The 24,450-nt window shown below is 46.9% G+C and overlaps 1 protein-coding gene across 20 annotated transcripts in view; it reads right to left on the reverse strand.

Annotated features, from left to right (window-relative positions):
- MBNL2 (muscleblind like splicing regulator 2) overlaps positions 1 to 21,236 on the reverse strand; it is a 172,672-nt gene extending 151,436 nt beyond the window's left edge. For all 20 annotated transcript variants that reach the window (XM_070048685.2, XM_070048686.2, XM_089303489.1 and 17 more), the window contains exon 1: positions 21,038 to 21,236. The gene's annotated coding sequence lies outside the window, so the exon portion shown is untranslated. The remainder of the gene's footprint in view (positions 1 to 21,037) is intronic.
- Positions 21,237 to 24,450: the final 3,214 nt, after the last annotated feature.

The following is a 24,450-nucleotide window of genomic DNA, read 5'->3' on the forward strand; positions in this document are numbered from 1 at the left end:
TTCTTCTTCTAGTCCCTAATGTCTAGAAGGGTTTGAGAATGTCTCTCGGTATCCCGTGCTATCCAGGACAAGTACCAGGCCCTAGGCTGTGCTCTGCAAAATCCAAAAGCAGAAAGTAGCAGCTAACAGGACTGCTGACACTCCCACTGTCGAGCTGAAGGGCCTGGATGCAAACCTCCCCACCCCCAAACCTCAGGCCAGTGGGCCTGACCCTCACCAAGCACCAACAAGGGGCCTGAAAAGAGGTGACCCTCTAGGCATGGGCTACATCCCAGGTGATGATGCACCCTGAAGGGGTGACCCTTCGGTATAGAGATCAAGCTACTTGTACCAGGGGCCAGCGCTGTGGCACAGTGGGTTAACACCCTGGCCTAAAGCGCCAGCATCCCATATGGGCACCGGTTCTAGTCCCGGCTGCTCCTCTTCCAATCCAGGTCTCTGCTGTGGCCTGGTATAGTAGTAGAAGATGGCCCAAATGCTTGGGCCCCTGCAACCACGTGGGAGAACTGGAAAAAGCTCCTGGCTCTTGGCTTTGGATCGCCGCAACTCCGGCCATTGTGGCCATCTGGGGAGTGAACCAACAGATGGAGGACTTCTCTCTCTCTCTGTCTCTATCTCTCTCTGTAACTCTGCAAGTCAAATAAATAAAATAAATCTTTTAAAAAAAAAGATACTTGTACCAAGTGCTTGACCCTCATTTTGTCCTAGTCCTAGATCCTAATACCATAAAGCACAAGAAAGAACATAAAGAAAGGGCACATTGTATAAGTGAAATTTCTGGAAATCTAGGAGTGTGGATGGTTTTGCTAAATTCCTACACATGTCTTTTCACCTAAATATGGGAGACACCTTCTCTGGGTTTTGAGAACACAGGCCCAACCTCTCTCCCTGTTGCTTTAGGAAGAATAGGAAATGTCTTTTAATCAAGTAATTTCCTTTCTGAGGAACCCCATGTGTGCACACAATAAGAGCTCATTTCCTCCTATTGGCTTTTGTTTGAGTAGTTTCCTTTGCTATGGAATGTATTCCGCTCTTCATGGTTATCTAAACCCATGCATCCTTCCAAGCTCTATGTAAGACCCACTGCAATTAGAGTCTAGCCTACCGGCCTCAATCTGATGGCCTTTCTCTCCTTCCTATCTTAGATTAAGGCTTAATTACTTGGGGACTAAGGCAAACAGGCTTAGCCTCAGGGTCCTCCATTGCCTTTTGCCATCCATTCCTGTGACTGTTTGCACATGTGTGCATGGATGTGTGCATCCTTCACGTGTGTCTTAATGCAGGAAGAGGCAGTCTTGGTTCTTCTCTCACACTGAAGAATATCCATGGGGACAAGGACAGTGAATAAAGTGAGAAAATGAGAAACTTCCTGCCACACCAGTCAGGAGGAGGACTCCCAGGGAGGAGTTGCCAGAGAAACTTGTCAGTGCTGGTTCTTCTATAAACCATGTGGCTCTCTCTGATTGTCCACTTTCTGAAAACCAGATCCAGGTTCAACCAATCAAGGGAAGAGTGGAATAACAACCAATCAGGAGGCAGGGACAACAACCAATCGGGAGGCCAGAATAAAAGCCAATTAGAGGGCTGAAAGTATATGCCAGTGAGGTGTGCTACATGAACCAATCAGGGACTGATACTGGAGTAGCCTGTTTTGCACAGAAGTGTGCAGTTCTCAACCAGGTCCATTTCACAGACCCAACAACATCTAAAGATGACATTGTATAAGAGTCCCCCACCTCCTATCTCTCCCTTCCTCAGGGATCCTGCTGTGTTTTTCTTTGCCATCCAGAGTCCCCTGCAATCTCTATCATTAGCTCCTCATTTGGTCACTGGCTACCAATCACCATTGTTTTGCTTTGTTTGTATAGCATTAAGGTATCAGGGGCACAGCTGGACTTTCCTTAATACCTTCTGGAGGCTGGGCTGGAGGCAACTTTTTGAAAATGATTCACAATCAATTTGAAGATTTAAAGACAGGCTTTGATTTGGAAAAATTTGCAAATCTTTCTCAAATGTAAGCTGTAACTGAGACTTGCAGATCCCAGGGTAACAATCGGTTCACTTCGCACTCCCTCCTATTTTTGAGTTTCCTTTTCTGTCCTTTCTCCCTGTGCACTGATCAAATGCACTCCGTACAACACTTCTTTCCTGTTTGTGTGTGACCCAAATCTCATGACCCGGAGCTCGGGCAGACACCTAACTTGTGAAAGCATCTCAGCTGCTGATGCCTTCTCAGTGGGGGAAGAAAAAAGGACATGTGATACTGAGTCTCTCCACACGGGCAACTGGGTCAGCTTAGCCAGGAAGGAAGGGCAGTCTGGTTCCAGGAAACACCTTGAAGCAATCCTTGTGTATTCGTTCCCCAGGCAACAAAGAGGCTGACCTTCCTTAGGGGCCAGAGGACAAGCATGGACTGGCAGATGTCTTGGGAGTATTTCTGGCCCCAGAGAAAATTCATTCACTCATTCATTGATTCATTCATTCCCCAAAGTTAAAGTCAGAAGTTTGGTCCCAGGTGAACCAGTTGTCATCTGTCAGAACAACCTCAAAACAGGCTGGGTGAGGGCAGAATCACTTTCCTCTGAGCCAAAACAGCTCAAGGCCTGGCCTCTCATGGAGCTCATTCAAGTGCTCCATTTTCAAAAATGCACTACATGAAGGTTTCCAAACGTAGCACAGCCCCTCTGCCCTCCAACCACCACTGTGTTTCAGTCATCCAAGGAATACTATGATGGGTCAGTGTCTTGCCATCCCCCCCAAATGCAAACCTTCCCCAAAGCCTAGAATAAAATTCTTTTGTAGTATATAAAGCCTTCTTGCATTTTGCTAGAAGAACAATGAGGTCTTTTGTGAGTGACAATAAGACATTTCGTGTTCTCAGAAATTGTCATGTTGATATCCCTGCTCTTTCTGGAATTGCATACAGGGTCTGTAGTATTCACTGGGGGGAGGGGGGAGAGGCTCTTCTCCAATAGCTTGTTTCCTTTAGAGAAACATATCTTAATTATCACATACTAGTTGTTTATTCTGTGGATATATGAAGATCTTTTTATTCAGAGGAAAAGTTGATCTTAAAAAAGGTGGATCTCATAGAAGCTGAGAGTAAAATAGTGGTTATCAGAGACTAGGGAGAGTGATGGGGAGAGGGCATGGGGAAAGGGTGGTGAACGGGTGCTAAGTTACAATGAATCAGGAGAAATAATTCTGGGATTCTACTGCACAGTGGGGTGACTGTAGGCAGTGATGATGTACTGGACATTTCAAAGCAAGTGGGAAGAAAGGCTTTTGAATGTTTTCACCACAAAGCATCGATAAATGGCTTGAGAAGTTAGATATGCTTATTCCAGTTTGAACACCACACAATGTGTACATGTATGGAAACATCACATGGTTGCCCTATAGATGCGTACGATTTGCATGTGTCATTCAAAGTAAAGAAAATTCTTTAAATAGGTGATCTCATTTAATGCCAATCATCAACAGAGAATAAGGTGTTGTTATCACCATTTTAAAGGTGAGAAAACTGAGATTCAAACAGATTTTAAAATTTGCCTGAAATTTTTCAGTGAGTCTGTAGCAGAGCCAAAAGTTGAAGGGTCTTCTAAGCCCTATTCCAGGAGATCTGTGAACACTTGCTATCTAGATCACTGTGTTTTCTTATAATTAAGTGTAGATCCCGGCCGGCGCCGTGGCTCACTAGGCTAATCCTCCACCTAGCGGCGCCGGCACACCGGGTTCTAGTCCCGGTCGGGGCGCCGGATTCTGTCCCGGTTGCCCCTCTTCCAGGCCAGCTCTCTGCTGTGGCCAGGGAGTGCAGTGGAGGATGGCCCAGGTGCTTGGGCCCTGCACCCCATGGGAGACCAGGAAAAGCACCTGGCTCCTGGCTCCTGCCATCGGATCGGTGCAGTGCGCCGGCCGCAGCGCGCCGGCCGCAGCGCGCCGGCCGCGGCGGCCATTGGAGGGTGAACCAGCGGCAAAGGAAGACCTTTCTCTCTGTCTCTCTCTCTCTCACTGTCCACTCTGCCTGTCAAAAAATAAAAAATTAAAAAAAAAAAAGTGTAGATCCCAGGATTCCTCTCATTTCCTAAGTCAGAATATAAGGCCTAGAAATCTGTCTTTTTAACAAGTTGCCCAAGAGTCTGTACAGCTAACCAGTTAACTATTGGAGTAAGAAGTTTTGAACAAGGCGTAACTTCTTTCTCCTCCTGGGGATGGAGTGGGGTAGAGAAGTGAGTATAATGCAGGTCTATGACCTTGTCCCAGTGGCTGCAAATCTCCTTCTGGCTTTGGCTGTGGGTATGCTTGTCTCTTATTTAGTTTTCAAGTAGGCCTCAAGGGTGGAGAAATAGGTCAGTCCATTTGATGAGAAGTGCTGTATATTTTGTGCAGTTGAACATAACCAGAAATGTCTATTCAATAGCAATTAAGCAACTAAAGCCTATTTTAAGTTAGGATCTCCAGATAACACCAAGTTCACGCATTTCACCCTTTAGTCTCTCTCTGCTCATTGCCTTCATCAGTTAAACTTCCTCTCTTGAGTTTAAATAAATAAAACATCCCTGCTTGAAGGGGTTGGGGGTTAGCTGGCCTCCCTTTAGTACTAAAGTACAACTTTGTAGAAATATGTACACTCCCAGTGGGAAAATTGCATTTTCTTTTCATAATAATAGAAAATTCTAGGCTCATGAGGGTGGATGCTGACTATGGATTTCTGTGAGTATGACTCATAATAGCTAATAATCATTTCTGCCTATATCAATAATAAAAGAACACTCCAGTCATTCAATCATGTTGCACAAACATTTATTAAGTATCTACTACTTGCCAGACACTGACTCAAGTTTAAGATGCATGGGGACTACTAGAGACATTTAAAATATTCCATATGCGACATCTATATTGGCAGATTTTGCTACTTAAAAGGAGGGTGCTAGGCTCATGAATTATCCTTTGCTGCAACCCAGTGAGAAGAAGGAAAAAAGCGAAGAAAAATAATGAAATAACAAAAGTACAACAAATAACATTTGCATGGCACTTTGGAAAGAAGCAGCAGTTGCTGCCTTTTAGTTAAGCCTATCATGGCACAAAGCTCGTCCGCAATTAGTAACGGAGATCGACGCAGCACACTGGCCTCTCCCCACTGCCATTATTTTGAACAGAGCTGAATTCATGTCAAGGCCAAGGCCTCTGGTAGCCTCCCTGGAGAAGCCTTTCGACCTCAACTCACTACCTTCCTTTCAATTGATCTCATGTCCTCCACGTTTCCTGGTACAGCAGAATCAAACGTATTCCTACACATTTCCCAAAATCATTTCCTCCCAGCAGCCTCAGCCCATCCATCTCCAGCAGCCGTCAGGGGCTCAAAGCTGCACTGCATGCCATCTGCCACCCCAGCACACCTTCCCCTCAAAGCTGAACAAGATGACCTGAACCCTGCTTCCTGTCTGCTTACGGAAGCAGAGCAGAAGCCATCTCTCCTTTGATTGCCCTAACGCTGAACATTTCCCTTCTAAGCGTTTCCACTTTCCACCCTCCCTGTATCTTGCAGTTCAGCTTCCCACTTACTGCTCTTCCAAAAGCATTCTTCCGAAAATCAAGGGTGCCATCTTAACGCTGGCACATCATGGTACCAGGCCCAGTCCTCAACTTCACTGAACTTTCTTTGGGATCTGGCATTACTTCCCAGGACCACCAGTTTTAAAAGACTCTAATCTAGGACATGACCCCTCCTCACAGATCCAAGCCATGAGGCCCAAACTCCTTCTGCAAAGTACACTCTAAAATCAACTGGATTTCTATGTGCCATGCCAATGAATGCTCCCTTAGGAAATCCCTTTACATAAATACCCCCAAGGCCATGTCATCAACCATTGTTCTACATTATTCTTGCTGCCTTAGCTATCTCTACTCTTCTTATGATCTCAACATCAGTCCTCTGTAAAGGAAATCTCAAATATACACAGCTCAGCCTTCTACAGAAGCCAAGACTGCAGCTTGGAGAGCACAATCCAGCTTCACTTCACTCTCCCAATGTCCGGTACCACTCTTGGGCTCTTCCCCCACCCTCCTGCATGTTTTTCTCGTTGGCTTTACAGACGTTTCTGTCACCTAAGCGTATGTCTCCAGATCATCTTGACTTCCTCTCTCTCTCTTGGCCTGAACAAACAAACCCTACCCAAGCACTTAGGGCAGTCACTCCATGCATCAGCACCCCTCAAGCCTCATTCTCACAGCCACTGTTCCAGCTCATGCCTTCATCACGCGCCTAAGGTCTGCAATTCTCAGATGTCAACTCTTCACAGAATTACTTCCTTAAGCAATGTCTTCCCCTGCTCCTCACGTGCTCATAAACATGTGATGGCTCTCTGCTGCATTCTGAAAGAAGTTGGAAAGCCATCGTGTTGTAATCAAGGCCATGCACAGTGTAGTTCATGCTGAATGCTCCCTAGACTGTACCCATTCTCCATGGAAACTTGCACAGAAACCTGCATGATGCTTCCCAAGTACACGCATCCTTCAAGCCTCATCAAATATTGCCTCTTGCAGGAAGCCTTCTCTGTTTCACCCCAGTAGCAGTAATCTACTCACAGGGCACCTCCGCCCTCCTAGTGGCATGCACCACCATCATCGTGCTGAGTTATCTACACATTGTGCCTGTCACACCAGAGTATTAATTCCACAAGGATAGGGGCCGGGGTTGTAGTACAGTAGGTAAAGCCACTGCCTGCATCCCATATTGGTGCTGGTTCGTGTCCCAGCTGCTCCACTTCTAATCCAGCTTCCTACTAATGGCCTGGGAAAAGCAGCAGAAGATATTTGGGCCCCTATTACCCATGTGGAACACCTGGATGAAGCTCCTGGCTCTTGGCTTCAGCCTGGCCCAGCACTGGCTGTTGCAGCCATCTCGGGAGTGAACCAGTAGATGAAGACCTGTCTCTGTGTCTGCCTATCTCTCTCTAACTCTGACTTTCAAATAAGTAAATAAATATTTTTTTAAGTTCCGCAGGATGAAGGAAACAGGGGAGATTGAGAAATACTTTTCTTCCTACACCTTTCATACATTCTTTTCTCCTGCAATTTTTTTTCTATAGTCAAGAAATCCTTTATTAAGCAGTACAAAAAAAAATTTCCCTGGAAGAGCAGGTCAAGATTAAACTGACAGTGTTTTCAGCCGCTTTCCACCAATAAAGAGGCATCTCCACACTTCCTGCACACTGTTATAACAAAGCTTCCCAAAGCAGATGGGGCAAGACCATCTAGATTCACGCACATGAAGAAGACACAGCTCCATGCCATTTGGTCACCCTCTGCAATCCGTGGGAGCCCAGGACTGAAGTCCCTCACTGACCTCTGAGCTTTGGATCCTTGCCATCCCTGGCCATCCTTCTTTATTTTTTGAGATCTACATTCGGGTGACTTAAAAGAACTAATGGGTAGCTAGATCTACACAACAAGCAAGAGCAAAGGGAGCTGTCATCCATGGCCCCCGGAATCTTCCTTCCTTCCACTCACCTCGATTGCCACATAGGAAAAATAAATCCATTAAGCAAAGGTGTTCTCCGCTTGAATGAAACAGAAAAAAGGGAGAACGGGGATGTTTTGCACACCTTGCCAAAGCGACGTCATCACTATTACCCAAGACCGATGTGTTCCCCTTCAGGTTTCAAGTGTAAAGCATGAACTTCTCACTGGCTCAGGGGAGGATGGCCATCTGGCTGCTGGGGGCTTCTGTGGGGCTGGCTGTTGGTGGGAACAGAGGCCCCCATGTGGAAGCCCAAGGGGAAAGAGAGAAAAAATAAAGGAGTGGAGGCCCTGTTCCGGGGGCGGGGCGCAGGCACAACTCCGACCAACTTTTCCTTTATCTTACTACACCACAGGAGATAGCCCCCTACATTTTGAAAAAACAAAAGTTTTATGAAAGAAAAGACTACAAATCTTAACTAATGCAGCTCCCTGGATTTTCACAAACTGAATACATCTGTGTGACCACCCCCCCCGCCCCCCAAAGCCCAGATTAAGAAATAAAACATTAGCCGGCCCAGCAGCTCCCGTGAGACCCCTGCAGCCCCCTCCCCACCATCCAGCGGGCCCCTTGGCGGCCCTGGCCGCAGCCGCATGTGTTCCGAGAGACACCTCTCAGGGCAGCAACTGCCAATTCCAAGCAGAGGGGGGTGCGGAACGCGTGTGTGAGGGAGTCATTCCGTGTGTCGGAGGAAAGTGTTTCTAATTTTCAGCCCTGAAAACGTGAGGCGAAGGAGGGCAGGCAGGCTGTCGGTGCAGCCTTCCTCCTCCTGCCTGCGCCGCCGGGAGCTGGAAGGGTTCCAGCCCCGGCCATTCCAAGGCAGGAAGCAAACAGAGCGGCCTTCCCGCCCCTACCCCGGCCTCGGCCTGGGCAGCGCCGGCCCGGCTCCCACGCCCAGAACCTTCGCCCCGCGGATCGCGCCACGGCGATTATTTAATAGCAGCATGCTCACCAGCCGCTTGATATTGTACCGAACATATGGTTTTGATTTTCTACGGCACTTTTTTTCTTCTTCTTCTTCTGTTTTTAACCAGTGAGTAAGATGGAGGGTGTCACAAGCCTAACTCCAAGATTTGCTGCGTTCTGCCAAACTGGAAGGGAAACGGGTTGCCCTGCGCATGCCCCTCGTGGCGTGGCAGTTTTCGGGGTCCCCCGGGAGGAGGGTCCCGCAGAGGGCCGGGCTGAGACTCAGCCGGCTGACCTCCCTACGGAGGGGCGCCGTCCTGTCGGCCCTGCTAGGCGCAAAGGCTTTTCCTCGTCTGTCTGGGCTAATTTGGAAGAGATCGGAACCCCAAAGAACCATGCACAGCCCCAGAGCACTTAACTCAAGACCCAAAGTGTGCATCAGGCTAAGGGGACCCCCACAAATTCCGATACCTACACGGTATAAAATAACTGTCATCTCCAACCTCAAGGTTCCCAAAAACACTCAGCCCTCTTGGCTACGTTTTCTGATCCATTATTTAGTGGGTCTGGGTTTCATGACATAAATTTCGCCCCAAGGTGGGCGGAGAAATATCACACTTTTGAGTGATCCACTAGAAAATTGGCAGTTTTCATTAATAAAGGTACATTCTCAGCTCAGCAGAGAGTGTCGGCCCGGTTCATAGACCATTAAAAAAAAAACTAACAGGAGAGAGAGAGAGAGAGAGAGAGAGAGAGAGAGAGAGAAGGGCAGAGTCTATGACAGAGTAGAGGCCTGCGGATCTGTAGGTTAAATATCAACCTGAGAATTCTAAGAAGGCCAGGCCACCTAGCAGGGAAATGGCTGAGCGCCCTCCTCACCCTTCCTTTGTTTGCTCAAGGTGTCCCTCCCCAGGCCTCAAGGAACTGGGGGGGAAGGCCTTCCTGGATTCTGAGCTCCGAGGAAGGAAGGCAGGGCAGGCGCAGCCTGCTGGGGCCTGGAGCTGGGATTAATTAGCTCCTTCGGTGACCTTGGCACCTGCTGATGGCAGGGTGCGTGAGATGCAGGAGGGCTCGGGAGAGCCCCCAGAGGAACTCAGCGACCAAAGACTGAAAGGATCACTGTCTGTACTGAGCCAAAAAAAACCCAAACCAACAAAACAAAAGGAAACCCCAAGCATGCCGTGTATCGCTGACAGCTGCCTTAGTGTGTTTTTCAGACTGTATGGAGATGTCCATGTTTCTCCATCTGTCCGTCTCCTCACACACACATCTAGATCTCGTTCTGTCTGTCTGTCTGCCTGTGTTCCTTGTGGGTAATTCTGCAAGGCAGTGTTCAGCATTTTCCCATGTATTTCCAGCCTGTTGTTGAGACTGAAAACAGCTTTAAAGCACTCCATGTGGTCCTAGAAGGTGGATGGCCCACCCTCCACACACACACACACACACACACACACACTTCTACTTCATCCATCAGCTTCCCCCACTATACTCAGGCCTGGACAGAGCGGAAGGGAAGTGGACAACTCCACTCCTTTTTCCTTCATAGCGAGACCTAGGTTCCACGGGAGTCCACAGTGGATCAACAACATAGTGGCAAAGCTGCCAGAAAACTTGGAGCCTCTTAGATTGCACCAGTGAAAGTGTTACTTCGTGTTTAAGGGAGGTGCTAGCCGGGTCTTATCCAAGGAAGCCTGACACCTTGAAATAGGCAAGGGACTTGCCTGATGAAGAAAATGTCCACTTGCTGGGCTATTCCAAGGCCTGACCAGGGGTGAAGAGTGAAGGCCAGGGGAGTCACGTTTCATTTTGGCACAAGGAAGGGTTAATTGCTATGTCTGTGCTTGTTCCCGATTGTTGGGTCAAAGGAGGAAGACACACAACAGCTCAAAACAGCTTATCAGGCCCCAGGGTAGTAGGTAAAAGACAGGAGCCATGCCAGACCCTCCCTCATAGCCCTTCCTGCTTGGGATTCCATCTAGTCCTCATTTTCTTGTTGGTGATTTTTGTTGCTTTGGTAGATCCCAAAGAAGAGGCACTATCAGAATCTTGCAGAGTGGAAGCCGTTCTTCCACCAGCTCCGAAGGGTCTTCCCACGCAAAGCAGCCCTCAGGTGCCCGAATCCCCAGGGGAACTGAGAAGTGGTTGGAGAGCAAGTCGTGGGAAGCAAAGAGTTAAACCAACTCACGCTCTCTGCTGGTCCCAGCAGCCCCAGAGGCAGCTCCTTTCTTTGATCCTGCCTCTTAATTGCAGCCTGGTTGCACCAGGCAACTTTAAAGAAAAGAAATGGGGAAACTAGAGATAGGGTTTGTTTTGTTTCCTGAGGGGATAGGTCTTTGTGGTGGCTGCCAGGAAGCTGAGACTTTAGGGTCAGAAGAATGGCTTAGTAAGAAGGAAAGTCCAGAGTTCCTCTTCCCTGCTCTGAGTCAGGTGTGCCCAGAACCCCAGAAACACCAGCCTCCAGTGTAGGGATGCCAGCTACAGACTTGGAGGAGAGAATAGAGCATGGGAAGAGACTATGGGGTAGCTCAGGAGCAGGCAAAGAACTAGAGAGAACCTGCAGTGAGAGAATTATCAGCAGGCAGATGGCAGAATCTCTGGCAGCTAGAAAGAAGAACCACTGGCCCTCAGGAGAGGATGCAGAGGCCAGGGTGAAAGAAGGTAGCGTTTCTGGGGCCTGCATTGTGGCACAGCGGGCTAAGCTGCTGCTTGTGACACTGGCTGCTCTGCTCCCTCTCCACCTCCCTGCTGATGCACCTGGGAAAGCATCAGATGATGACCCAAGTGCTCGGGCCCCTATTACCCATGTGAGAGACCGGATGGAGTTCCTGGCTTCTGGCTTCGACCTGGCCCCACTCCGGCAATTAGGGCCAACTGGGGAGTAAACCAGTAGATGGAAGACCTTTGTCTCTCCTTGCTGCCCCCTCCCACTATACCTTTCAAATAAATAAGATAAAAATCTTAAAAACAAACAAAAACAAAAGTCGCACTACCCAGGGTAAGAAGAAGAAAAGGGATTTGTAAGGATTCTCACAGAGTAGCAAAGTCACAACAGCACAACTTGCAGTTGATAATGAGCGTTTACCTATTTAAGGTATCTGTAAGCTGAGATCCATCAAGTTTCCTAAGTTTCATCCAGCACACGTATATTGGCATACACACTCATGTGCACACACACACACGTTTCAAGAATTAGGGAAAGGCCAAGTAAGCACAACAAATGATGACGATGCCCTCACCACTCCTGTTCCTTTACAAAGTCCGTGAGGAGGGACTCCTGGCTACAGTTGGACTTAAGCCTGTACAGTGTGCCAGGAATTGCTTGTTTGTGTTCTGTTTAACCATTCAGTGAGTTCTGCTGCTGCTACTTGCAACTGTGAGGGAACTTTCTCTAACGCAGTCCCCCAGGAAGCCCCATTGGACAAGCCCTGGGTGTCTGGCTGCTAATCAAATACGCTTCACGTCCTTGTCCTCTCACTGGATAGCGTGCGACCATGTCAAGGCACTTAGTCTTGCTGAGCTCCATTTTGCTCTTGAAAAGCTTACACTCAATTGATGGGCACAAAGCTCTTAGCAGAGGGCTTGCATGTCATAGGCGCTCAATAAACTCCGTATACACTGTCCCATTCCATTCCTACAAGGTGACTGGTGAATTAAAAATGCATAAAAATACTAGCCACCTGTGTGCAGACTAAATGGGCATCTGAGCAGGGACAACGTCCTCTAGATCAGTTTAGCTCGACTCCTGGCTCTAGGAAACAGGAGCCACGTGTGGCACACACGGAGGATGGAAGCATCCCGGGGGGAGGGGAGCTGGGGGCACCAGATGTGAGACTTGCAACAGGATCTGAGCTTGCCTGCCACCAGGCCTAAGCATTTCCCCAGAGCTCTCTCTTCTAATAATGTCTTCATTTGTGTTGCTTGTCCCTAAAGCCAGCATTTTTAAACAAATACAACTTTCATGGCATATAACACTTCCTCTCTACTCTTCCTGTCCTCAGGAGAGAAAGGCAAATCTGCATCTTAAGAGAATGTGTGGGCCTGTTGAAGCTCCTGGAACTGACCCATGGAGGATGGGAGGACTGAGGTGGGGCCATCAAACTCCTGGGCTCCAGATCTGACCACTATCTAGAAAAGAAAAGAAAAGAAAAGAAAAAAAAGGAATCTAGGGCTGATTTAGATCTCACATATTTCTTAGGGAAAGAAGTTTCTCTGGAGCAGATGTGTAAACAAGCACACCAGCCATCCCTGGAGGCAGCCAGCAAACCTCGTGGGGAATGCGTGAGGGTCTGTGTCCACACAGAAGCCAGAGGCCCCAGGCAGGGCTGGGTGTGGCTACTTGACTGCTGAAGCCTCTGCCTCCATGCCTCCCGCCCGAGTGGTGTTGGTGCAAGGCTGGAAGAAGGCATCAGTGCACACCGCGCCCTCCAAGCCTGAGCCAGCTGGAGAGGCCTGTGATGCTCAGAGGTGGGTTATGGGCGCCACCTTACACAGTGCTCCTCAAAGCAGCTGGCCCAGACCTGCTGCACCTACACTCCTGCCAAGCAGCTGCTGTGTTCTAGAGCCTTTCAGATGAGCACCCCCTGCCCCCCTGTCTTCACCCTCCGGGAGCTCATGAGAGACACAGGATCTTGGCCCCACCCCAGATATACTGAGGCAGAATTTATACTTTTAATAAGATCCCCAAAGTGCTGCACTGACACAGGGAAGTATGAGAAATGCTGTTCTGGCTTACATTGTAGCCCCCTGTATGAGGGCATCAACACTGCCATATTACAAGCACTTTCTCCTCTTAAAGGTCCATTTTCTTCAAAATACTCCTCATGGCTATGTTCAGCTGAGCTCTGCTAGATCCAGTAATACGTGAATCCCCAAGTCTTGATGAACAACATGGCCAGAGTCTAGTGATATATATCTGAAATTACTGCCCTAACCAGTAACATCCCTAGTCTTTATACTCTTGAGAGACAGATGCAGAAGTCATTGGTTTTAAAAGTTCTCCTTGGTTATTAGAGAAGATCTGGTTTTTTTTTTTTTTAAAGTTCAGTGTATATAAGAAAGATATTACTATGAAGGTCACTTTATCCACCCAGTATGCTGCGGCTCTAAGCATAACCCTGAGCCAATGTTTGCCTCCAGGAAGACCACTGCCAGAGAGGGCAAAGTAGAAGCAGTCCAGTGCAGGAGGCAAGGCTGTCTTCCTGTGGAACCATGGAGGTTACTCAGTGTAAGAAATGAAGGCTGTTTCTTGGTGGGTATTTATTTTCTTTATTGTTTCACTGCTAGCTCGTACTCTCTCCCAGGTCTCTGACTGTCTTCCCCAAAGCTCGTCTCTGATCCTCCTCCTGTCTGTATTTATGCTCCCTTCTTCCCTGGGCATCCGTGGCTTTACCTAGGACCTCCACACAGTTGTGTCTCAAGCTTAATTTTGCAGCCTGATGTCTAGACTGTTCTCCATTCCCACGTTGCCAAATGTCTATGAAATATTTCCACTTAGATGCCCCTTTATTAATAAGCACATTGTTTCTTCAGCCCCCTCATTTCCCCAACCCTTGTTCCCTCTGGTAGGTCCCCTTTCCAGTCTCCCCCCATTTCTCTCAGGATATCACTGACATCTCTCCTGACAGAAACTCCACTATCATTTTGATTCTTCACTTGCTTCAGGGACTTCTCCTTCAAGGTGTCTTTGGGATGCGCCCTGTCCATGCTCACACAGCCATGCTGATCGAACTCCTTCCCACGCCATGACTGGAGTACTGCAAACACCTTCTGGATATCGACTTCCTTGTTGCAAATGTTCTGACCTCTAACCCTATGGTACAGGTCACAGCTTTATGAAACATGAGACTTGATGCTGCAGGTAAGGCAATTAAACTCTTCCGCATGACTCCTCAGCATGTCCATAGTCTGACCCCAGCCCTCCATCTAAGCTCATCTTCCACTGCTCCCTAACACTGAATCCCTTCTCTCCAAAGTCAGTTGCCCTCAGTGCCTCCTACCCCACACCACTCTGCTGTCCGTCCTACCTGACATTTTGATTACAAACCTCTCCAACATTTTCTTGATCACACATTCCTATCAGAAAACTAATGTTTTTTTAAGCAGAAACAACCATTATAAAGATGGTTACTTATTTATAAATGTTGTACTTGCACTGTAATATGTTATATACATTACTAAACATACATCAAAATTGACATTTTAAAAGGATATGTTAAATAATATATAAGATACAAGTTCAATGATTTCCTTTCCTTACTTTGTAAATAACCTTGCCCTTGGCCTGGGGCATGGACATCCCACACTAGAAATGCTGATCCAGATAAAATTTATCCATTCAGAATCAGAGGGAGCGGCTGTCCCTCCACAAAGCCTTATCGAGTACACCAACCCAAGCAGAGCTCCACTTCCCGAAGTCCCTGAACGTTTACAATGATAAGTAGTAGTTCACTTATGCACATATGCTTCACCAGTACTTTTAGACTGATGAAGTGAAGCTTGCATTTAGGAGACTAGCATATATAGATTTTTTAGAATAATTCAATATCTTAATTAAAAATAACTATCTTCCCAAAATTGCGTGGGTTGGGTTCTACTTAACTATGGCAACATCCATTACAAGAAAACTCCTAGTCAGACTGCAGTGTAATTGCATTATCTCCTTAAATATCATAGGCATGTGTTCCTGTGGGTGTGTGGATGAACTTGCCTACTGTTTGGTTAGTGAGATCACCTAGTCACTCAAATTTAGTTGTCAGTTAATGTATAACACAGGGACAAAAGGGCATTTTGTGACCATTAGAAAAGATAACACACATAACAACTGAAATGATATGTACAGGTAAGAAGTTAACATCGTTATCACACTCAGTGTAATATAAACTATGTAAGTGGGATTTCAAAACTAATTGATCTACCTCCAACTTGAGCTTTTATTTGTTCCTTCAAACGAATGACTTTCATTTTCTCAGTTGTATGTTCAGTTGAAAACCTGATACGCCTTATCCACAGCTTTAGGAGAGGCATGGCCCTGAGCATAGGCACTGGCTCCGCCAAGTACTAACTGGGTAGGGGGTGGGGATAGTTTGTGGATATTATGGCACCTTTCAGATCTTCTCTTCTCTCAGCCAACCGGGGATAACATCAACTTTTCAGGGCTCTCCTGCTATTTCTAGGTAATCTGTGTAAAGCGTCCAGTTTATAACACATAGTCCTAAAATATTAATTTTTTGCTCCATGTTGTCAGCCTTAAGAGAACGCAACGAGATGATGGGGAAATGAATACTTGGAATTCGGCTCACTGTTGACTTTGATTAATCCCAGGCCTGCAGGTCATTTACAACCATTAATGAAATGTTCATTCTAGAAGCACCTCACTGCTGAGCCACTGGCCTGGGGTGCAGGTGCAGAGCCAGCACAGGGCTGTGTCCCCCACTTCCTTCTGAGTAGTCTGAACCAAGAAAGGGAAGCCAACCAACGGCTCTTCTTGCTCTGTCTTGGCAGGGCTGCTGCCTGTGGGCCCCAAAGTCTAATCTGAATGACTGAAAGAGCATTTGGGGACAGGAGATAGTGACATGCATCCAAACTGTGCTTCGAAACTCAAGTCCATTAACCTCGGAGCAAAAGCAATGAACGCAAGTTTTCAAAGCCCAGCTTACAGCTTATCTCCCACAGGTGCTTTACCTGGCCACCCTTGCCAGAGCGCCCTAACTTTAGTTTCCCACTTTATTAGCTCTCTGATTGAAGTTTCCATTGAGACAATGCCAGTGAAAGCCCTTTGTAAAGCAAGGGAAAGGAACTACACATATGTTAATTGCCCTCCTGAGGACGTTAGTGTTCTTAGCTCTTATCTTGTTTGTAAGCGTCTTGCTTCCTGGCTCTGTGAATTGCAGGCTGCTGGGAATAAGGACCAGCAGCATCCTCCCTGTTACTTGCCCTCTCCCCTTTTCCTCCCAAGGCTCTTTGACAGCCACCAGCTTGCCACAGACCCTCATAAACCTTGGACCTGCCCGTCTGCTTGCCAAGACCCAGGACCAAAAAGAATTCTTTAAGCTACAGCCGCAGTCTCCTCTCTCAGCTTGAATGGGTCCTCTACCCTTGTAGCTTAACTAGGCCCAGAGAAGACACAGGAATTGTGATGTACGAAACAAAAACTAAATTTAGCATTTTAAAAAAAGGAAACCATTTTTTTTTAAGTAACTACTTTCAGGAAGCAAAGAGGGGGAGCACGATCCTCCAAGAATCGGGTTTCCTGGTAGAGCTGGGGATACTGAGAGGATGGCGTGCGGGGCTCCCAAGTGTGGGAGAAGGCCTAGACTTCCTTTTGTTGACGGACTGGCATTTCAGTGCTTCTGGACGATGGGCCGAGTTCCCCAGTGACTCTGGAGCTGGAACTCTGCTTGTTGAGACTCGCTAATTGCTCTCCGTAGCCTTGCATTTTGGATTTATTTTTCCAGCGTCCTCGTGTCACTCACCTTGCATCTTTATATGTCATTAAACAGCGCTCATACTGAGAAATAGAGCAGCCATGAAGAAAGTACACCCATAGAGATATATGAAACTCAAAATTATGTTTCTTATTCTCTCCCAAAACAACACACTGTGACGAACCTAACATGAAAGTCTTTGAAAGTCATAATTGTGTACCATTTAGGTTTGTGCACACACACACACACACACACAGAGGCAGGTATCAGGTAACTGACTTGGTGTTCTAACCAAAAATGAGGGAACCCAAGAGGTGTTTAATAAACGCTGGTTGACTGATTGATGGAATACACTGACCTAGGACATGTTAGACAACGCAATCTGTTCCAAACACTGCGTGAAGTACTGAATCCGCTTTCGTTACCATGTGTTTCTGCCATTTTGAAGGGAGCAGGCCGGCTAAAAACTCGTCTGTCAGCCTGGAAGCCTGGGCTCACAAAAGCAAGCCTGGGGCCTTCCCTGGCACACCTGCTTTCTCACTGAGCAATGGAGGCGGGGATTATTCTCCATAAACACCCTGTGCGGTTGGAGGTGGGGGCGGCGAGGCAGACCCAGCCGTATGTCACCTTTGACTCCTTACCAGGAACATTATCACAGCTGCAGCAAACAGAGTGTGCAAGGTTTCAAAAAGAAAAACAAAAACTGAGCTAAGGAAAAACTGGAGGGAAAGCATGAGGTATTGTAACCATTTTACAAAGCCTGGCTGTCTTCCTGCCTTTCTTCCTGGAGGAACCCAAGCAGGAAACACGGAGCCCCTTGCTCCACACAGCAGTGGCCAGCTCTGCCCGCCCAGCTGAGCCGACCATTCCTGAGTGGGGACCTGGGCTCAGGACGCCTCTGTTTCTCTTCACATCTGCTTCCTCTCTTTGTTGGCTACGTTTGGAGGCTGGGCCTCAGGCAGATTTTGTGCAGAGGGCAAAATGCCCTCTCCTGTGTTCTGCCATGCCCTTCCGGTTCCGGGCTCACCTGGCCGGACTTTTCGTCTACAGCTTTATCCCAACTTAGACTCTCCGAACTCCCTCCCCTTTTCTAAAATCCCTCACCTCTGCTGCCCACCTGCCACCCGGAGTCACCAGCTTTCTTCACCTGACCCGGTAGTGGTCACTGTTTCTAGCCCACCCCGTTCTGATGTGCAGCTGTCCTTATTAAACTGTGTTTTTGACAACCAGCACGTCTTGTGGTTACAGCATCTTTCCACTACTCCTTGCAATGTGCTTCTACCTACCTCTATATTGATAATATATTTTGTCATTTTGGGAAATGTAAACAAGTCATAAACCTTCCTTCCCATGTTATTTTCTCGTGTCAGTATTAATGTACAGGATAAAAGGAAGATGCATGCTAGCTTGAACCTACTCATTCCTTCTACAAGGAATCCTCTGAAGCTCAATGCTGAAATTCTCTTCTCACAATTCTTGCTTGGAATCTTGAGTACCTGATCTTGAATTTCTATGGCGCTCCCTGAGCGCGGGACTGGCTGGTAGCCATGTGATATTGATTTGTTTTCACCATAGCAACAGCAAATTAAAACAACTAGCAGAGAGGAGGCAGGCTGGTAACCAGGAAAGCACATAACCAGTGTATTTCGCAAGCACGTTTTTCTCCTCCGTTCTTATTTTCTCTCTTATCCATTCCACTTTCACAAATTCAATGCAAAAGTCAAAGCAAAAATAGCACTAAATGTTTCAGGTACGCAAGGCCTATCACTGCAAAAGTCTGGTTTGCACAGCTTCTAGTGTCTTACACTAGATTTATGGCAAAAAAAAATGCAAACAATAATGCTTTGATTTCCTTGGAAATGCTATTTGTTGATCTAAGGATAAACTCCCCCAGAAAATGCACATGAGCACAGAATAGAGGAAAGTGTTTTCAACCCATGACTGCCTGCGTACATGTATGTCAGCACCAGAAGGCATCTGCAACAGTTTCCTAACACCAAGGTTTGATCTCTTTGTACCTTAAACAGCTCATTGTGCCAAGAGACAAACAACTTTTGTTTTTCGGTACAAGGTCAAGGTCTCTCCAAATGCTAGAATTATGAAGGCAAGTGCAGCAAGTATTTTTCAGTTCTGTGAAGAGGTAGAAACATGGAGATAGTGTTTGCTCAAGGCTATGTAGTAGTATGGTGGGGCGGGGGGAGACAAATGAGCACTGGGAACTCCTGGGAACTCCAACGTGTCCTGACCAAAACCCTTTTACAAGGCTCGCCAGCAAGCAGCAACCTTCCTCTGCTCTCTCTGGCTCATGTTGCCACCTGTGACACTGATTCAAGCCTGCAGTGCTGTAATTCCTTTTCTGCCCTACAACTTGGGGCTTTTTCTTCCTTCCTTCCTTCCTTTTTTAATACAAGCAGCTGTGCCCACCATCGTCACCACCAGCTGTGAACTTGGTGGCATTACCTGAGTCCTCCGGGGACTGTCCACCCAGGTGGCAGTGCTGGCCTGCACCCAGGGGAAGTTAGGCCAGAAAAATAAAATGAAATGAAACCCACGCTCTGCTCCCTGCTGCTCTGGGGCAGTCCAGCCAGAAACCCGCAGGAACCGTGTGCGGCGCAATGGGTCCGACACCAGGCAGCTGCGCGAAGATGTGGTATTTATGAGGGGCCCCCGTGCAGGATTCACAAAAGGACAGGTTAAAATATGAAGACATAGCTCAAGTCCTGCCAAGCAGGAGTTAGACTGTTGCTGGCCTGGACATAAAGAAATATTCCTCTCCACGAGCCCGAATAAAAGAACACACAGCAGAAATAGTTGGGAGATGACGTCAGAAGTTCTGGGCTAGTGTCCTGCACTTCTCCTTGAAAGTAAAAACAGTGGGTCTAGAAGGATCTACGTGGCACTACCCTTGTTTCAACGGGTGCTTGTATTGCTCCTCTCCCAGCAGGCAGGAGAGCCCCAGAAACTTCCTCTTTTTTAAAAGATCTCAAGACCGTCCCCATGCCTCCTCTCTTTTTTGCCTTCTTGTGCCCCAAATACACACATCGCCCAATTAACAAATATATTTCCACTCCACCTTTGTCTTTGCAAGGAACGCTCTCAAAGCACACTCGGCGGTGGCGGCGGCGGTGGTTAGGCAAGCCAGATCCTTTTCTTCGCTTCAGTGCTTGCTAACTATTCTAAAAATGCTACACATTTATTGTAAACACATGCTTCCGCGGCCTAACAAAAAAACACAGCCACCTCATGCCTGGCAGAAATTTACAACGGAGAAGGGGCAGAAAGAAGTCTTTCACAAATACATCTTCTCCTTCTCTCCCTGGGCCAAGTGTGTTAAAAATAAATCCTCTCCATCATCTCTCGCCGAGGCTTCTCGGCAAGAAAGTTGATATGGCTGGGCAGAGGGGAAACTCGGCTTTAAAAGCCAGCCCGCTGTTGTGAAATCATTGTGCTGGCTGTGTGTTCTCATTAAAAATGCATAGAGATCAGATAATTGCAGCGAGCGTTCTTAACCCAGCTTTACTCTGGAATATAATGGTTCCACTTTTAAGCTGGAAACAAAGGCTCGGACATGCCAGAAAACGAAATGTAAACATGTACCACGGCATCGAAAACTTGCCAGAAAGCTCGCGCCCGCGAGGTCATTAAAAATGTGCTCTGGAAACTCACAGCCGTGGCACTGCAGAGCTGGGGAGCTCCCGAAATTCCAAGAAGTAGACATGTCTCCAGCCAAACCCCCAACCTATGCATATTTACCACGAAGTTTTTTCTCCTTCCGTCTTAACTGGCAAGTCTGTTTTCACATAAAAGGGTCAAGGTAAACTTTACCTATTCGGGAGCTAGGGATGGCAGCGTGAAGATTTTTTTCTATAACAAGAACATAATAATGCTTCCAAGATTTCAAATGCTCTTAAAAAAAAAAAAGATAATAAAAGGAGCTATTTTTTTTTTAAATAAAACTAGACGTCGTGCCTCACCCGGAACAGGCAGCACCGACTCCAGCTTTGCCATTTCTTTTTCTCAAATCCAAATGTTACGTAAAACTCCAGGGTCCCCGGCAAGTATTACATTTGAATTCGCGGAATCCGGTTTCCCCGGCTTCCCCTAAGCAACACAGAAGGAATGCAGCACACTGCAGCAAACTCTTTAAACATTCAGAAAAAGGGGGGGGGGGGGGAGGTTCTCCTACCTTGTTTAGCTCTGCCTGTCTCTTCCATGTACAGTAACCCCAGGAACATCTGGCAGCACCCAGCGGCCGAGGCTTCCCCACCGCATCACGAGGAAGAAATTTCCATGTAAACAGTTCTCGTCCCCTGTTTATTGTACTCTGCAAGCCGTCTGCCGTATCTGGAAAATTTTACCTTCAGATGATGAAGCAAAGACAGTCTAAACTCTGTTGCCGTTAAGCTGCAGCCCTTCCTTCCGACAAATCCCTCCCCGCCGCGGCCGGCCAATCGGCGGCCGGGTCGTCAGCCCTCCTCCGCCGAAGCTGGCCCTCATAGGATGACTGACACAGCAACACGGCGCTGGCAGGGTCTGAAAACAGTGCATCCATACTGATGAAAGAGGAATTTCCCTCTCCAGCACCAAGACAAAGTGGGACGTAATTGGCAGAGCAGAGACAAGAGTAGCTCAAGAAAACACCCCGAGAGCCAGCCAGCCCCAAGCCTGCGGCGCCACTGCAAATACTTCGGAAAACACAAAACTCCATGGATTCCCAAAGACATCCGGGTTGTACCTGAGCCTGGAGTCGTTATCCCATTTGCTGAAGCATGTGTGTGTGTGTGTGTGTGCTCTCCCCCCACCTCCACCACCCCCGCCTTTTTTTTTTTTTTTTTTCAAAAGGAAAAACAATTCAACGTCTGCCATGGAAACTAATACCTTACAAAACACTGACATGTGATTTCCATGATTGAGGGAGAATGTGCTAGCCCAAGTGCAAATTCAAAATATACACACGCCTTTACCCCTAGCACACACAGTTTCCTGTGTGCACATCTACTATTGCAGCCGTTAATGACTGGAGCCCATAGATCTTGCATCTAAGTTTTCAGACCACCAGGGACTTCGGCACGTGGGGGGGAACAGGAACAACACAGTTGCTATCTATACATTACCCACTGGTGCTCTTGGCAAACACCCACAAGAGGATTAGGTGTGCCTTCCCAGCCTTAGATCCTTAGATGCCATTTGATCAGTGCAGTGCATGGGCCCACATTGTCGCTAATGAAGCAATGATTATAGAAGATGTTTACTGCTGAGTGCACATGGCACGTGATCCACGGGGCACCAGGAGGTGCCCCTCCACAAAAGATCTTCTGGGAGGTGCTGGGGCTCCCTGAGACAAAGCAAGGGAAAGAAAAATGGAAAAGGGTAGTGAAGGGCTATTTATCCACCACCACCCCCCACCCCGTCAGTAGTTCTGCATGCTTTGGAAACAAAAACAAAAACATATGGCATTTAGCAAACACAATAAGCACACATTTTCCTTCCACTAAAAACAAGATTTTGAATTTTTTTTTAAAAAATAAAGTATGATAGTTATATGACTAGGCCAAGACAGAAACAAAGCTCCTATTCATCTGAAAGGTTGAAGCCAACGCACTAATTTTTATAAGCAACTGTTCAGTGCCTCTGTAATGGAGTGACAGGGTGGAATGCAATGGTTTCTTTTTATTTTGTCAATTGCATCATTCAGACACAATATTTCATGTTTCTCCCAATATTTTCTCCACTAGAGCGCCATGCTTTATTACCCTTGCTGTTTATACTTGTGTGATATTCTTTTTCATTCCCAACTAAATCCATCAAGCTTCATAATTTGCAGGCTTTGGTGCATTGTACTTTTTCTGGAAATTTAAATTAGCTTGGTCGTCAAACAGAAAATTACTTTGGAATACCAATATAGTTCAAGTTACCCTTTGTGTAAACGCATGATCACAGGTTTGCGAGCTCCTCTTCCTGGTCACTCTCTGGTTTTGACTTTGAAGCTAACATTCCCTTAAATCTCATTCCTAAAATATTAGGCATCTTTTACTTCCCTTCTCATCCAGTGAAACTAAGCCATGTTTTATCTCCCAGCCAGGACAGCGTGCTGACCTGTCACCCAGGTAATACAAATGCTAGCAAGATGGCCTCTGGGACTCAAGCCTTCTCTTCTTCACATCCCTCTCTTGCCACACAGGGTTTCATAAATCATGCAAGGTCACACTGCTTTCCTATTCAAATCCTTCTCTATAAAATCCAAGTTAGAGACTCTGAAGGTCCTTCATAGTCTGGCCTCTTCCTCTCTACTCATCTTTTTCTCCACTGCTATCCTAACAAACTTTCTGATGGAGTCATGCTTATTTTTCCTTACTCAATATGTAGACCCCATCTCACATTCACTTTAGTAAAATATTGTTTTTATTTATTTTATTTATTTGAAAGAGAGAGAGGGTGGAGGGAGCGACAGAGAGAGAGAGAGAGAGAGACAGGGAGAGAGAGAGAGAGAGAAGGAAAAAGAGACAGAAAGAAAGATTTCCCATCTGCTGGTTTGCTCCCCAAATGGCCTCAACAGCCAGGGCTGGGCCAGGCCAAAGCCAGGGGCCCAGAACTCAACATGAGTCTCCCATGTACTTGAGCCACCACTTGCACCTCCCAGAGTGTACAAGCTGGAATGGGAAGTCGGGCTGGGTCTCAATCCCAAGCTCTCTGACATTGTCATTGCTGTGCCAAACGCCCACCCCTCTCATCCCTTTTCCTCTGTCACATTTTCCCTGTCCACGTTGCCTGCTATGATGTTCTCCCCATTTGAAAGCATCCTGTACTTTTCACTGAATCTCTTTAAACCCTTAGCTTTTCTGAGTTGATCTTTCAATCTCAGAATTCAAGGTTTCTATCACATATTAAGTAACAAAATGTGCAAAAACTATCTATATGGCATATGATAAATGCACACTAAATGACAATATTCTTAGTTATTTCTATATTGATCATTGCATTTAGCAAGACACCATGTATAAACTTGTTGATTTCATGATTCCTACCTCAAAAAATTGACATCGTGGTTGTCCAGTTGCACAAACCAAAATAAACTTTGGCAGTTGGTCTTAACCCTTCTTCCCAGCCACCCTTTGAAATCCATTATCAAGTCTGTCAAGTTTAACATCAAAATATTTAGAAATGTTTCACTTGGTTCCATCTTTGCCAGTGCAGCTTTGTCCAATCCATCACCATCTAATTCCAAGACTACTGAAATAGCCTCTTAGTTGGTCTCCTTTCTAGGCCCCCTTCAAGCCCTTTTCCATAGTTCAGCCATAAAAGGAACTCAGAAACAGAAATCTGATTTTTTTCCCATACTCCTTTGCTTTGCACCTTTGCTATGGACTGAATTGTGTCTCCCTAAATTTCATGTATTGATGTCCTTGCCGTCCCACCGCCCTGGCTCTAGGAGAAGGAGCCTTTGGGTGATTAGGGCTAGATGAGGTCATGAAGGTGGAGGCCTCATGTGGCAGTAGCATTTCTCTAGATCTCTTTCTTCCTCTTCCTATGAGTGGACATGGGAGAAGGTGGTGTTTAAAAGTCAGGAAGAGAGCCCCCCCAAAGCCTGACCACGCTGGC

Source organism: Oryctolagus cuniculus, chromosome 9 (genome assembly GCF_051225735.1).
Source record: "Oryctolagus cuniculus isolate XC-2025 breed Fujian yellow rabbit chromosome 9, ASM5122573v1, whole genome shotgun sequence".
Classification (NCBI taxonomy): domain Eukaryota; kingdom Metazoa; phylum Chordata; class Mammalia; order Lagomorpha; family Leporidae; genus Oryctolagus; species Oryctolagus cuniculus.